Source organism: Acartia tonsa, chromosome 5 (assembly GCF_053477335.1).
Source record: "Acartia tonsa isolate MP-2025a chromosome 5, ASM5347733v1, whole genome shotgun sequence".
Taxonomy (NCBI): Eukaryota; Metazoa; Arthropoda; class Copepoda; order Calanoida; family Acartiidae; genus Acartia; species Acartia tonsa.
Window position 1 is genome coordinate 38,209,601 of NC_137264.1, and position 12,301 is coordinate 38,221,901.

The window sequence follows — 12,301 nt, forward strand, 5'->3', positions numbered from 1 at the left end:
AACCAACCAGGATCGGGATATACAATCATTTCCAAAACGTGCTTGTATCTAATTAGTGCATTAAAAAGTCAGTTAATCACTTCAAAAGTGAAAGTTAGACTTATCAAACTAGAAGTATTAACATAAACTTAAATTTTGATTCATATAGTTATGAAATTAAACCTCAAAAAATTGTATCGGCAATGTACATAATAAAGAAGAAGAAAAAAACAGTTATTAGATGAAGCAAATATATTTGTTAAAAAGTTGAATAAAAATACAATTTAATTTTGTCTAATCTATTTGATATGATTAGAAATTTAAACTAAATTCTCTAAAAGGAATGCTGAATCCAGTTTTTCTTCCAACAGAAAATCCCAAGCCTAGAACAGAAACACAAATACCAGCTACTCCAAATTCTGCTCCAGTGCTGACACTCAGTCCGACGCTTGAATAACCTTCTAAAAAACTTATTCTTTTTTCTTTTGATTGGTTTCTAAATATAAAACTGTTAATACCAGCCTCAGCAATTGCACCACCAAGTCTACTCCTAGATGCCAGAGGCACCCGCACATGGTTATGAATTACTAGCAAACTGTTTATGTAATATGTTTAAAGTGTAATATACTTTGTTTAGACATTCCCAGTGCATTGATTACTTTAAAGGTCATTGCAATTTGATCCATTAAACAGGTTTTTTTTTTATCATGTGTCAGAAATGTTTTTATCTGTTGGAACTATATTGTATTCAGAGCTAGATCAATGGCATCCAAGCTTTTTTTTATTTTGGGTAGAGGGGGGAAGGTAATGATTGGGGGTAAAATGGCACACGTTAAGCGTTAAAGTTTTTTTTAAGGGAGTATACTAACACCCTAACCCACAATTTTTACCTTGAAGTCTTGAACAAGACCTTCTTCAATCAGTAATATGTACAGAGATTGGTCTTTTAATCACAGTGATGCCATAGCCGTTGTCTCAAGTAAGCCGGTTTTAAAAGCAGTTCACCTAATAGCGACCTATTAATCAAAATGGCAATGGTGGGCCGGGAGACTTTGGAATCACTGGCATTGCAAAGATCCAGCTAAGCACACAAATTGTGTATAAAAACTTACTTGTTAATTAATATTATTCCATTCTGGGATGTGCAGCCAAGTTCCAAGTCTGAATTTCCAAAGTATCAGAACTACTCAAAATATAAAAATAGCTAAATCCTTCCTAAAAGCAGTCCGACCGCCATCGGATGATTTACACTTAATTAAGTTCTGTATTGATGGGAATATTGTCAAAAAATTTCAGCCTTCTATCTTTTATAGGAGCCGAGAAAATCACATTCCCCAATATGAATGTTTTACGGACAGATGGATGGGCATTGGACATTGGAATTATAGATTAGCTTCGCTACAAATAAGAAAGAGAAAACAGGAGTAAGGAAAAAAAGAAAGTAATAAAAGAGAAAAAAATTAGATGATGTAATATTAGAACGCTCACTTTATCTTTATATAAAAGTAACAGGATGTCTATCTGTGTGTCTATCGAAGTAAATAAAAAGTTTCACAAGAATTCTTAAAATTTAAAGATCATAAGAAAAAAAACGATGACAACATCCATAAAAACGAAGATCTGAAATGGTACGACAAACGGACATTAACACTTGTAGAGTGTCAGAACTGAATAATCCGAATATAAATGTATAAGGGTGGAACCAAAATCTTAATTAAATTTGTTGAAAAACTGCTTGATACAGGATATTCATTAAACATTATATACATTATACTTACATTTTAGGACTCGATTGTAGAGTTGCTTCGCAATAATAGTGTACTTTGTTGTCCCAGAAATCAGTGTATCAAACATCAGATCAATCAGATAATTAGATCACATAAACATTTGTTGTTAAAAAAAGTAAAAAAAAACCAACATGTTTAAAATGGACTTACGGACTTTGTGGCAATGATTATAGAGTTGCTACGCTTTCTAAATCGTACCTACCTACTACAGGAATAACCATGCAACTTTTGAAATCAATATGACAATTCTAACATGTATAAATTAACAGAAAAAGCTATCCGTTCCGGACGGACTGACTGACTGACTGACGGACGGACTAACCGACTCTAATTTTAGAAAAGCTGTGTTTTTAACAAAACTTGAGATAAATGTGTGCTTTTTGTAGTTTGTGAAAGCTTTGACTCCTTCAACGCTTTCTTGAGTATAGACTGTATAAAATTATAGCTGCCTGTATTAATGCACCAGAACATTGAAAAGGCGAACATTGCTTCGCATGTTGCAACAAGCAGAGGTGTTAGAATTTTTTAACTTATTTACTAAGTATATTTGTGATTACTTTTATTTAATGAAATCTTCCAATTTTTAACATTTATAAAACGGCCTGCTTTATTGCATCAAGATCCATGACAGATCTATATAGGAAATAAATGTCTATATATGTGCTCAAGTTTACCAAGCAATAGATGTTTAAAACTTATAGTGCTCCAATAATCCATAATAAACTCTCATTGACCAGAACGATAAGACCTATTATTTTACTGTATGAAGAATAAATTATTTTTTTTATTTCATGTTGCTATTTGAATTATATTGAAGTATTAAATTTCTAACCATAAAACAGAAAATTTAAATTTATAATATAGCAAATAAAAGAAAACTTAGTTTTAAAATAATTTGATACTAGCGATACATGCGTAATGTGGTCAGATATTGAACTAAAACTTAACAGTTAACTAAACATTTTAACCCTTTCAGGACGATAATTTGAAATAAAAAAATATTAAGATCCTAAAATAGTTTAAAGAAAGAAATCGTCAGGGAGAAGATAATGGAAGAATAGGGTTAATAGTCAGAATTCAGATAACCAAAAGAAAGTAAATAAATCATTGAATAAACCTAGCCAATAGCGAGATAATTATATCGAGCCCAACTCTAGTTTGTACATATAATCAACAACAAGTCTTATAAAACATCCTGATATTTTTTTTTGTAGCGAAGCTGTTGTACAAGGTTTTGTTTCTGTCGTTTTGTAATGTTAGGGTAGATCTATCATTATTCATTATTACAGAAGCTACTCTAAAAGTGTTTGTTTCTGTTTTTCTGTTGGTAATGTTAGGGGGTTGTGCCGAATTTAATTTTTAAAAGTGCAGATAATTCACTTCCTTCCACTTCTATTCCTTCTGTTTCTTTCTTTTTTCTTTTACTTTACCCCATTTGTATCAGCAGTCACCCTGCTTTGGTGTCTTTTTGTCGTGCACTCATGTGAAAATTAATTTCCTTGTCCAATTCCTCATATAAAAGTGTTGACGATTAACATAATTTAAAAATAGTATGTATGATTTCAATTATGTCAATGTTAAAAGTGTAAACCACCATTCCAGTTTCGCCTCTCTTGAAAGTGGAATAGTATCGGCATTGATGATATCATCACCAAGAGAGGCAAAATTGGAATGGTAGATTACAAAAATCATATCGGCGTTGATGATATCAACACCAAGAGAGGGGAAAGTGGAATGGTAGATTACGTTTTTTAGAGGGTCAAAACCGTAATCATAGATTATATTTCTGATTCTATAAAAATGTATTCAACTCCCTAACTGTTCTTCTCTTTCTTTTTCCCTCTTAAATTTTTATCATTTAAAAAGCTGCGCTACTCTTGGATGTATGGGTCTCGTTAACGCATTCAAATTTCAACTATTTTTGCAACTAAGAGAAAAGAATATCAACATCGCAGATTATTTTTAAGAATTAAACTTGCATTTTCTAAAACTGGGGTCGGTCCGTCCCCATTTCTACTCTTACTTTTTTCCCTCTTAAATCTTTATCATTTAAACAGCTGCGCTACTCTTGGACGTATGAGTCTCGTCGTGCGTTAACCTATTCAAATTCCAACCATTTTTGCAACTAAGAAAAAAGAATATCAATATCGCTGATTATTTCTAAGAATTAAACTTGTATTTTCTAAAACTGGGGTCGGTCCGTCCCCATTTCTACTCTTACTTTTTCCCTCCTAAGTTTTTTATCATTTAAGCAGCTGCGCTACTCTTGAACGTATGAGTCTCGTCGCGCGTTAGCCCATTTAAATTTCAACTATTTTTGAAACTAATAAGAATATTTCTAAGAATTGTTTTTTTTAAAGCGAAGCTTTTCTATAATTAGGGATGGTTCGTCACGGACAGCTATTAGCATTTTACTATTGATTTAAAACGTTTGTATTGATTACTATAAGAATTAGGTACTACTTAGGAAGCACAGCAACTCTATAGTCGTTTCCAGAAATTCCGTACGTCAATTTAAAACATGCTGATTTTTTTTACAACAAATTTGTATGTGAAATAATTATCCGATTGATCTAATACTTGTAATAGTTATTCCTAAAACAGCAAAGTACTATGTTATAAGCAAAGCATGTAAGTATGTCATTACATTACATACATTATCCTGTAATTAAGCACTTTTCAACAAATTTACTCACAATTTTGTTTCGACTAATTATTTATGTTCGGATAATTCAGTTCTGACACTCTAAAAGTGTTAATGTTCGTTTGTTCTACTGTTTCAGAGCTTCGAGGATTTTTTTTATGGATTTTGTCATCCATGTTTTCTTACTTTTTCCCTTTTCTGCTCTTTCATTTTAACAGCTGCGCTAATCTTGAACATATGGGTCTAGCTTTAGCACAATTTCAAATTTCAACTATTTTTGCAACTAAAATTAACAATGTGATAATATCTGATTATTTCTAAGAATTAAACTTTTTTTTAAATAAAGGAAATCTTTTTTGTCTATGAGGTATTTTGCATGAAAGTATGTCTGTCCGTCTGTCTATTTGTAGTAAGTTTTTTTTTGTCTGTAGCGAAGGATCTCACTGAACTGCTGTACCGATATGATTATCCAGATCTACTGCAGTTCGCAGTAAAATATTCCTGGTAACGAATATTTCCAAAAATCCATGAATTTTTAAGGCTGCTAGCTGCCAAACGGCTGAACGTACAGATCATGCCCGCACACTGTTTTAAGCGGTATAAGAAGTCTACAAATAATCTGGAATAGCCATAAATCATTAATGCATAATTAACTCACAGTGCGGAGAAATGCGCGAAAAAGACCTATTATACGCTTTTTTTCTTCAGTTAAGCTTTTCTTGTGCATTATTGGATCTTGGCTATTCCAGATTATTTGTAGACCTTCTTATACCGCTTAAAATGGTGTGCGAGTTTAATCTGTACGTTCAGCCGTTTGGCAGCTAGCAGCCTTTTAAATTCATAGATTTTTGGAAATATTCGTTACCAGGAATATTTTACCGTGAACTGCAGTTGATCCGATTATCCTTTTAGAGAAGGATAAATCGTCCTGGAAAAAAATGACCCCCAACCCCCAAAAAACCAAAAAACCCATTTTCTATTCTTTTCAAAACTAAAATTGAAAGTAAATGGTCATCTTCCCCTACCCCTTCCCTCAAGTGTCCCTAGAAGCCTCTTGGGGAGTTGCCAATAGTTAATATATATTTCATTTAAAGACATAAAATTTCTCTTCAAACACAAAGTTGTTTTTCTTATTTTCTAACAAGGATGACGAGTAACAAATGGCTTAGCTACTTTGGGGACTTTTACTGAATTTTGATTGGTTGGTCATTAAATTAAGTGGAAATTAACCCTTCCAACATTGACTGCGTATGACCGCGTACGACCGCAAGAAACAGTATTTTATTACACGTCATTCTTAATAGCAACAAGGATGACAACATCCATAAAAGCGAAGCACTGAAACGGTAGGACAAACGGACATTAACACTTGTATAGTTTCAGAACTGAATAATCCTAATATAAATGTATAAGAGTCAAAGCAAAATTGTAAGTAAATTTGTTAAAAAACTGCTTGATACAGGATAATGTTTATGGACATACTTACATTTTTAGGACTTGATTATAGAGTTGCTTCGTTTATTACACTATACTTTGTTGTCCCAGGAATCAATATACCAAAAATCAGATCAATCCGATGATTAGATCACATAAAAATTTGATGTTAAAAAAGTAAAAAAATCAACATGTTTAAAATGGACATACGGACATTTTAGTAATGATTATAGAGTTGCTACGCTTTCTAAATCGTACCTAACTACTAAAGGAATCACCATGCAAAATTTGAAATCGATAGGACAATTCTAACATGCCTAAATTAACGAAAAAAGCTATCCGTTACGGACGGACGGACGTACGGACGGACCGACCCTAATTATAGAAAAGCTTCGCTTTTAAAAAGAAGAACATATCAGTCTAAAATTGTAATTAGTCAAAATAAAAATAATTTATGATAAGTGAAGCGAATAATTATGATTGTTTGCAAATCTGTATTTATTAAATGCCAAAAGGTGTTGATGTTATTTATTTCATCTAATTATCCTTATCCTTATTTACTAAGTATATTTGCGATTACTTTTATTTAATGAAATATTCCAATTTTTAACATTTACAAAAGGGCTTACTTTATTGCATCAAGATCCATGACAGATCTATATAGGAAATAAACGTCTATAAACGAACTCGAATCTTCCAAACGTATGTTGTTCAAAACTCATAGTGCTTCAATGATCACTATTAAACTCTCATTGCCCAGAAAAATAATAACCCATTATTCTACTTTATGCATCATAAATGCATTTTTTATATTCATGTTGCTATTTAAATAACATTGAAGTATTTGATTTGTATTCATAAAACAGAAAACTTAAGTTAATAATATAGTAAACATAGGAAAACTTAGTTTTATAATGAATTGATTCGTGCGACACTCCCCGTAATGCGGTCAGATATTAAACTAATCATTTTAACCCTTTCAGGGCGAAAATTTTAAATAAAAAATATTAGAATTTTAATCTTTTAAAAAATATATAAAAATGAAGCAAAACGTTAAATCGTGTATTGTTACATTGGATGTAAATATAAAACAAATTACTGAATAAATAAGTTAACAGATATTCGAAGACGTTAAAGTTGTAACTTATTATTTTGTTGAGTATGAAGAGAGGGAGAGTGAGAGTGAGAAGCAAGAGAAAGAGAGAGAGAGCGAAAGAGAGAGATTGGGGGAAGGAGAGAAAGAGAACGGAAGGAGAAAGAGAGACAGAGCGAGAGAGACAGAGAGAGAGAGAGAGAGAGATAGAGAGAGAGAGAGAGAGAGAGAGAGAGAGAGAGAGAGAGAGAGAGAGAACGGGGAGAGGGAGAAAGAAAGAAGTAGAGAGAGACAGAGAGAGGAGGGGAGGTTATATCGCTCGATCATTTATTTCCTTGAGATTTAAATATTCATTTATGCTAAACTTTGTTTGATTAAATTAAATAACTCATTTAATTGAAGAAAAAGAGAATAAAATTTGTAAGGCAATGAGCGAGATTAATTATTAATTATTAATTAAAAAGAGTAATTATCTCTGATAATTAATAAGATTAACAAGAATGACAAAATCCTTAAAAGAGAAACTCGATCAATTCTATATAAGAAATTTAGAGTAACTGCACTTAAGATGAAATATCTAGATTTACCAAAAATAGTAATTATATCATTTAATAGCTTAAATACAAGATATTTTATTTGGACATACTAACGTCATGGTGATAGGGCAACTATGTAAAGCAATGGTAAAAAAAATTTTTACTTTGACTTCATTGTAGGACATAACAGTTTCAAGAATTTAATTGTTGAGTTTGAATTCAATAGGACAATTCTAATATGCCTAAATTAACAATCAGAACTATCTGTTAGAGACGTACGGATGGACAGACAAACCCCCACTGTAAAAAAGTTTTGCTTTTAACAAGAAATAGATCATTAACAACATTATACAACCCTTTTATCCCATTTCCTTCCCTCTTACTGGATGAATGAACTGACCAATAAATGAGGCCCATACTGGAAAGCTATGTAGGGAGTATTTACACAACTTTTCAGCCATTGAATAGCAAATGAGAAAATCACATTTTCCTCTAATCATAGCCAACAGATGAACGGAAGGACATTTTGAATTAAAGATAATCTTCGCTACTAAATGAAAATGAATTTTGCAAATGTGTCAATATAATCTTGATTAAAAATTTAAACCATCTAATTTTAATAGCAGCTGAGAAAACAAATATTTTAGCTATTAAAATATGAAATCTCGATCCAAGAGACTAATGGACCATGTGAATTATAGAGTAAGAAGGATAGTTTCAATTCCAGAATTTCTTTTGCTCAGGGAAGATGGGAACATTTGACTGTAAATTACACTGTAAACCAAAGTTTAGTAACCACTTTGACTAAAAAACTTGATCTGTGTTTCGTCACTTCTAAACAAGAAGTGACCAAACTTTTAAATCAACAGAAGGCTTACCTTTATTTATCATCATGGGGGATGTAAAATAAATATAGTACATTATCTCCTAAGATCCATGAGTTTAAAAATCATCAACAAGGATGATAATATATCCACATGTAGCAACGTTCCTAATTGTAAAAGTAAAAACACAAAAGCAAAAAGAAGGAAAAGGGGCATAACTGACAGAATGACGAACAATGATCAGTGCAGTGGTCATACAAATCTTCAAACAAAATATTAGCAGTCTTTGACATCAGAAAAAAAAGTTGTGTTTATGCAGTACTGATTGATCGACGGTTATGCGGGCAGAAGTGCATTGGTCTCAAAAAAATTCAATCTTCAATGTTAAATAGCAGAGGGGAAAATAAACATTTTCCCTACAGTAATTTTAATAATTTCAAAGCACTATATACAGAATAACGAAGAAGGTGAGAAATAAAACTTTTAACAAATAAATAAGGATGACAACATCCATAACTATAGAAGCTCTTGAATTAAAAAAATAAAAGGCAGAGCAAATGAAAGCAAAAATGGTGCACAACAGACAGACATAGTAAGTAATGATGCTTAGTGGTATTTGAATATTTACACAACATTTAAAAAGATTATCATTGATAAAAGCTGAAAAAAATATTTTAGAGCATTAACAATAAATCGCCGGACAATGTTATTCATAATTGCATCACCATTATACCCTTTCCCTACAGATATTTAATGTTCTCAATAGCATTACAGACCAGCGAACAACGTGAGCTGTAGGCTAGTTTATCATATATATGAAAGAAATAGGTAGGCTGTCTATCTAGTTTTGTGTGTATGTGTGTTTGTGAGTGTGTGTAAGTGAGTGTGTGTTTATGGGTGTGTGTGTGTAGGTTCGTGTGTTTGTGTTTATATATGTGTGTGTGTGAGTATTAATGACATATGATCTTGTTAACGGCTTGTAAAAGAAAGTTTCTTATTAGTCAATTTAAATTTAAAATAATTTTGTTATGTATGTATGTATATTGATTCAGAATTTTCTTGGGAGAATGGTGGTACCCTATCCCAAAATAGTTAAAACATTTCCAGGACCTATGAGAAGCTACACTATAAAGGAGGACTGTTTTTTTTTATGTTTATCACCGTCTTTTTTGTTGAGCTCCGCTTTAGTGGATATTATCGTCTTTGTTCTTATGTTCTTGAAAAAAATTTACATCGTTTGAGGAGGATTGGCCAGAGAGGAAGAGGACACTGGACTGTTTATTACACTAGTCCCCAAAGTTTTCTGATAACATGTTCTTATTCATTGGATCAACAGCTTTGGGCTCTTTTACTATATTTTGTTTGGTTGTTTCAAGTTAAGAGTCAATTAGTTTAAACGTTTCAACCTCATATTGTAAAATACAGAAAGGATAATTTTGTGTATTATCATTGGGGATGTACAACATAGATGAGATTAGGAGGTGACAACAATTGGTTGACATACTATTACTCGACCTTTATAAAAACAAGGATGACAACATCCATAAAAGCGAAGCTCTGAAACAATTGGACAAACGAACATTAACACTTTAGTAGAGTGTCAGAACTAAATGATCAGAATATAAATGTATTAAAGTCGTACAAAACAAAATTGTAAGTAGATCTGTTGAAAAAGGCTTAAATACAGGGTATTGTTTAAGGACATACTTACATTTTTAGGACTTGATTACAGAGATGCTTGTACTATGTTATCCTAGGAATCAGTAAAACTGTCGCCCTATCGTCGAAAAAATTATTTTTGGTAAATAGCTGATTTTAAAATAGATTGAAAAGAAACAGTTTTACGTGTCCCTAGAGGCCTTTAACCCTTACAGATCGGGGGGGGGGGGGGGGGGGCTCCAAGAGCCCCCCTCTCTAGTTTTTTCAATCTCATTTTTTTTTGTAGGTAAGATGGAGAGCTGTAACTTCATGACTTTTTAAGTTTAGTAATTATACGTCGGCAAGAGTTGATTTTATTAGGATATCTGGTCTGTGTCGGTCGTGGTGTCCGGTTAAAGTCGGTTGGGTAGCAAAAAAAATTTGAAAAAATTCTAAATAAATCTTAATTTCTACATTATGACTTTTGTGTATAAGGTAGAAACCTAAAATTTTTTTGGTGAATACTTAGATATCAATGACCTTCTGAGAAAAGTGGTGTTATGACCGTTTGACCGCTCCCTGACCGACTTTATGACCGATTTTTGTCCGGCTTTTACTACATACATATATCATGAATATCGTGGCTTCTATTACAGCTAGAAACCTATAATTTTTTTTGGTAAATCCTTGAGCAATAATAAACAGATAAAAATATAAATTTGCGCCGCCAACCGCCGTTTTACCGCTGTAACCGCCGAAAATGGCGGTTTCCGTTATTTGCCGTTTTTCGGCGATGATCAGAAAAAGTAATCTTTTTGTTATTAAAAATAAAAGTTCGTCCTAAAATTTGGTCATCCTAGCTGCAAAATTGGCCGCTCTACAGCTGTTTTAAAATTTAGCGGCTGGCCGCTAAAAAGCGGCTAAGGAGCGGTCTGACTGCTATGACTAGAAAAAGTAATTTTCTCTAAAAATACACATGAACCACCCCCCCCCCCCCCCGATCTATTAAGGTGGGAATTGGGGCCCGATCTGTAAGGGTTAAGGAGCGTAGCCGCTAGTATATATATAATATATATATATATATATCAATAAGTTTTAGATTGAACAATCAACCACTGTCTAAGAATTTAAAATAAAATGTATTGTTTATTCATTTAATTACAATAGAATTAAAATTATTCTTTTGATAGTAAGGGGGTAAAAAATACTATGTTTACATTTTATTTATTGACAATTGAATAAAAAGCGTCTGTATTATTGATTAGAAGTTGTATTTAAAAAATCTAATTCTAATACTTAATTAAGAAAAAAATGTCGTTGTTTTATATAGGGGACTGCAGAAGGGGGGGGGTTTATCCACCCCATGGTACAATACAACCGCCTAGGTGTCCACCACCCCCTACACCCCCTTTTACAGGTGTCTACAACCACGTGCTTGATACACCTCCATAATACGGCCATTGAGGGGGGGGGGTGGGGGTCACGATTCAAAAACCGATTTGGGGACGCTTTGGGACTAAAATTACACCCCTCTCGAATTCAGTTTAAGGGGGGGGGGGTAAACTTTTCGGGTGCGCGCCTGTGCACGCCACTTCATTATTTAAAGCTCATAAAAAAATATTTAATCGAAAACGATTGCAGGCTATACAACTCATATCATAGTTCAGTTTCTTTTCATGTTTTAGGCTATTTTTAGAAATTTAGGCCAAGTCACTAAAAATGTATGGTCTTCGAAAGTTTATTAATATCTCCTCCCCTCCATTTTTAGTACCTAGGCTTTTCTCGGGGCTAAAAAAATGGCTTTAAACTTTTAATTATATAATAGTACATGTTCATATCTGCGGAAACCTGTTTATAATATGAATTTTTAAGCTGCTATTGAAAATTTATAAAGATTCTATGAGCTATTGAACATTTAGTGTATAGTTTTCTTGTTTTGTCGGTCTGTTAGTCATTATACAAAAGACTTTATTTTATTTATATTCAAAGGTAGACCAGTAAGAGCATCCCCAAATTTGAAGTTAAACAATTTATTTGTCTAACACATTAAAATACTTTTTTTTGTACTTTTTTGGCTAATTTTTTCCTTTTACATGTATTTGACTAAACCTTGAAATATGAAAATTCTGATTGCACAGTTATAATTATTATTTTCTAACAATTATGTCAATGAGTAATGCAGCTAGCAACAGCTAGAATCTTTATGATCCTCCAATCCTGGCGGCCACAGATGCCAATCAAAATACAGGCAAATAAAGGTCCGTTTTTTTAAGAAGCCTAAAAAATCACAGCCTTTTTTGCTCCAATGACAAATTAACAAATTGAAAATAAACCTAATAAAGCCAGAACCTTTATATGATATACTT